Source organism: Hylobates moloch, unplaced genomic scaffold, assembly GCF_009828535.3.
Source record: "Hylobates moloch isolate HMO894 unplaced genomic scaffold, HMol_V3 SCAFFOLD_5413, whole genome shotgun sequence".
NCBI classification, from domain to species: domain Eukaryota; kingdom Metazoa; phylum Chordata; class Mammalia; order Primates; family Hylobatidae; genus Hylobates; species Hylobates moloch.
Genome location: NW_026657688.1, coordinates 1 through 4,659, shown reverse-complemented (window position 1 = coordinate 4,659; position 4,659 = coordinate 1). Strand labels below are relative to the sequence as shown.

Below are 4,659 nucleotides of genomic sequence, written 5' to 3'. Positions count from 1 at the left end.
TGGGGCTGGACACAGTGGCTAATGCCTGTAATCCTAGCACTTTGGGAGGCTGAGGTGGGAGGATTGGTTGGGCCCAGGAGTTAAAGAGCAGCCTGGGCAACTTAACAAGATGCTACCTCTAGTTTTCTAATAATTATAAAAATAAATGTAAAAATAAAAATTATTTATGGGAATAATTTGAGGGCTAGGATGATGCTGCCTTCTCCAGAGAAGATTCTCATTGCTTCTGCTGTGTGCATGGCACTGATGCCAACTTGGGTCTGCCATTATCCAGGTTCAACGCTTAAAGCTCCCTGGATGGCCTGAGTGATTGTACAAGGGCTGGTAGTTCCTGATAGTATAGTCCTTTGTATTCCAGCTTACTATGTTTATGTGTTGGGGGGTGAAGAATGATGGCTTCCTGTTAGATTTCTAACCTTATACTAAAAAAGCTTTAAGTTTTTAAATTTGTTCTTTTTAAAGGCAGGATCTCACTGTGTTGCTTAGGCAAGCACTGGAGTGCAGTGGCAATTCACAGGTACGATCATAGCGCATTGCAGCCTCAAACACCTGGGCTCAAGCGAGCCCCTGCCTCAGCATCTGGAGTAGCTGGGACTGCAGAGGCACCACTGTGCCCAGCTTAGGTTAAGACTTTCATTTCTGTTTCCTACATCATTTGAGAGTTTGTGAATAAAAAGTCAAAATTGCTGCACTGGAAAATGTACTCAAGGCCAGGGCTCCTGGGGAGCATCATAGGCATATTCCCTGGGGCACATGAGTATACCAAGTGATGTCTTGCCTCAGCACAGCACCAAAGCTCTGCATCAACGCATGTGGCTGCATGCTTTTTCATCTTGCTAGATTCCTAGTTTCCCTTTAGTTTGCTCTGGTTATTTATTCCTCACTGTCCTGTCAGCTCTTCAGAACGTTAAGATTTTTAAAATATTTTAACCTATCTTGGTTCTTTGCAGTCTTAGGTTTGGTCTGGGGAATCCAGCCCACCATTATTGGAAGTAGGATGTTCTCATTTCATTGTTTTTTTTGTTTTGTTTTGTTTTTTTCGAGATGGTGTCTGGCTCTGTCACCCAGGCTGGAGTGCAGTGGTGCGATCTTGGCTCACTGCAACATCCCCCTCCCAGCGATCTTCCCACATCATCCTACCAAGTAGCTGGGACCACAAGTGGATGCCACCACACCTGGCTAACTTTTTGTATTTTTGGTAGAGACAGGATTTCACCATGTTGCTCAGGCTAGTCTCAAACTCCTGAGCTCTAGTGATCCGCCTGCCTCTGCCTCCCAAAGTGCTGGGATTACAGGGGTGAGCCACCATGCCTGACCTTGTTTGATTTTTTAACAGCGATGCTGTCTCACTCTTGAAAGTGCAACACAGTAGCCATAGTTTCTTTTTCTCCCTTCAAGTGAACCTTTTCCACCCTTGGAGAGGCTGGTCCCAGTTGTGCTGCTCATCGGAGGTGTACATTACTGTGATAATGGAGTTTTCCTCTTTGTTTTCCAGTTTCTGGAAGACAACGCCGATCCCTCTGCCTCTGAAATTCAGGAGGAATTAGAACAATACACAACTGAAATTGTGCAGAACAATCTCCTGGGGTCCCAGGGCGCACATGTGAGTTAACACTGTCTTTCTCCCATGCTGTTTTGGGCATCATTTTATCACTCTCCCTCTGTGCTGTCCTTTGCATATACTTCTGGCTTCCCAAAGTAGACCTGAGTTTGAATCTGAGCTCTGCCTCTCATGAGACCTGCAACCTCACAAATTACACAACTGTCCCTGAGTGTCCACTGTCTAATCTCTAATGCCTACCTGCAGGACCAATGAGAGGATTATGTGACATATGATTTTGGTATAGCATCCAGCAAGCCTCTTCTTAAAAAATGGCATCAGGTCTTTTTTTCTTACTCCAACACTTCTCTCTAACCCACCGCTACCTTATTCTCCCCTCCATACACTGCCTAAGTATTAATTTGTTCAACGAATGAATGAATGGGTAGATAATTCACCTGTGATACTAGTCTTGAAATCTGCTTCACTTCATGCCTGGGTTTCACACCAGAAATGCTGATTTAATTGGTCTGGGGTAGGGTCCAAGTGGAGTTACAAAAGCTCCCAGATGATTCCCATCTGCTGCCAGGTGCAGAGCCACTCATGTGGCTGGACTGTGGATGTGCCTTCCTCAGAACCCTGAGGTCCTTCTGAGGCAGGCCAGCTGCATCCAGAGGGCTTCCTTTTACAAGTGAAGGTAACTAGCGCTTATTGAGTACTGGCTGTATTTCAAGCCCCCACTGCATTCATGATTCTTTATCTTAGTAAGAGCTTACTGAGGTGGTTACTACTCTTATTCCCATATTATAATTGAGGAAACTGAAGGCTTCAAGAGGTCACTCAGTAATTATCAGAGATCAAGTATATTAGGGTTCTATGGAAGATTTTGTTTAAGAAAGTGGTGGTGGGGGTGTTTCCTCTGGTTAAAAATAAAAGGTGAAAACCATAAAGTAAATATATTGGATTCTCTTCAAAATGGCACTCCAAGGTTCTCTGACTTTTTTTAAAAAAACAGGTAAAGAACGTGTGTGAGAGCAATAGCAAGCTCATTGCTCTCTTCTGGAAGGCACATATGAATGCTAAGCGCTGTCCCCACTGCAAGTAAGTATCAGGGCCCTTGTCCCAGGTGAGACACCTTTGGGCAGTCACTCGTTGCTGTTATTAAATATCTTACTGGGTTTTTTCTCTCCTCAATCACAACTGTCCTCCTGCGCAGGACCGGCCGATCCGTTGTCCGAAAGGAACACAACAGCAAGTTGACTATCACGTTTCCAGCCATGGTGCACAGGACAGCTGGCCAGAAGGACTCGGAACCCCTGGGTGAGCAGGCTGGGTCCGGAGAGGAGCTCCACGTGAGGCCAGCAGATGTGTCCTAAACCCTGGGAATACCTGGTTCTCCTTACCACGTGTTTCTCCGCTGCGTTTGGGAGGGGCCAGCAGAGGCACAGTGTGCAGGCCTCTCAGGCCTGAGGGGACCCCGGCGAGTGCCCAGCTCAGGCCTCTCACACGGGAGAGCTGATGGGAGGGGCTGCTTTATGAGGCAGTGCCCCACAGGCGCCTCTTGCCTTAAGTGGTCGTTTTTCTGAAAGATTTTTCAGGAAGAAATTAAGAAATTTACCTGGCAAATATTTTGAAACATTTTATTGTAAAACAAGTGTGGATCTATTTTGGAATAAAATGTAGGTGAATAATTTTTAAGAAAATGCAAGAATTCAGCAAAACATGAGCGCCTCCTGCAGGCTACTCCTAGCTGTCCACTCAGATCCCCCCAGGTAGAGTTCTTTCCTCAGCTCTGCCCCACCCAAGCTCTGCTTGGGAAACATTTTGAGATAACTTAATACTCCCACTTTGTAATTTTTGTAGTCAGAGGCTTATTTAAAAATGTTTTTTGGTTTTTATTCTGAAGTGGTCAGAAGATTAAATAGAGTATTCCAAGAGAAGCACTGAGAGCAGTACCTGCTGTGTAATATGTGCTATATAAATGTTAACTGTTCATTTCTTTTTATGTCATCAGTGTGCAAGGGTAGAAAATGCATAACCTGGCCGGGCACGGTAGCTCACACCTGTAATCCCAGTACTTTGGGAGGCTGAGGCAGGCAGATCACTTGAGGTCTGGAGTTCAAGACTGGCCTGGCCAACGTGGTGAAACCCCATCTCTACTAAAAATACAAAAATTAGCCAGGTGTGGTGGCAGGCACCTGTAATCTCAGCTACTCAGGAGGCTAGGGCAGGAGAATCGCTTGAACCCAGGAGGTGCAGTCTGCAGTGAGCTGAGATCGTGCCACCGCACTCCAGCCTGGGTGACAGAGCAAGACTCCATCTCAGAAAAAGAAAGAAAGAAAAAGCACAACCTGCAATTGTCACTTGGCTCTGCCACTTTTTCTGAGTGGCGGATAGAAGGCTGTTTTGAGGCGTTTCCATTTCCAACTCTATGTACTGGCATTCATAAAGCCTCTTGCCTAGAATTGAGGAAATTACATGCATGGCAGTCCATAGCAGATACTGTTACTAAACCTTTCACCAGGGCTTGAGAATATGGCATAAGCATGGAAATAAGACCCCCTCCTGGAGATGCATGATGTATGTTTTACATTGAACACTCTGGCATGGCCTGGAGTAAATGAAAAACCGGTTTATTATTTTTTAAAAATGTTATAGTTTAGGATAATTTTTAGACTTAATAGAAGAGTAGTAAACATAGTACAGAGAATTCCTTAATACTGTTTGCTTCATTTGCCCTACTGTATAACATAGTAGATTACCGTGGTGCATTTGTCAAAACTGAGTTTAACATTGGTGCAACACTATTACCTAAACTACAGACTTTTAAAATTTTGCTGGTTTTCCAGTAATTTCCTTTTTATGCTCCAGGATCCAACCCAGGATACCACACTGCATTTAGAAAGCCTTTTTAATTTTGTTTCATGGTTGGCAGTTAACACCATAAGAGTGGATTTTCCTACACTTAACTATTAAATAGCCCTCAAAACAATTTTCTTGTAATACCAGTTGGGAATTGCTTCTGTAGCCCTTAGGATGCCTTATAAAACGTTCATAGATTGAGAACAAAGATGGTTCGAATTCTAGAAGATAGTTTTCGTGGGGCAAATGTCCAGCAG

General features: G+C 44.4%; 1 long non-coding RNA gene across 1 annotated transcript; it reads left to right on the top strand.

Annotated features, from left to right (window-relative positions):
- Nucleotides 1-1,488: 1,488 nt before the first annotated feature.
- On the top strand, nt 1,489-4,554 carry LOC116465467 (uncharacterized). The gene is made up of 3 exons (XR_004247202.2): nt 1,489-1,603; nt 2,556-2,641; nt 2,757-4,554. It is a non-coding gene; the product is annotated as an uncharacterized LOC116465467 (long non-coding RNA).
- Nucleotides 4,555-4,659: the final 105 nt, after the last annotated feature.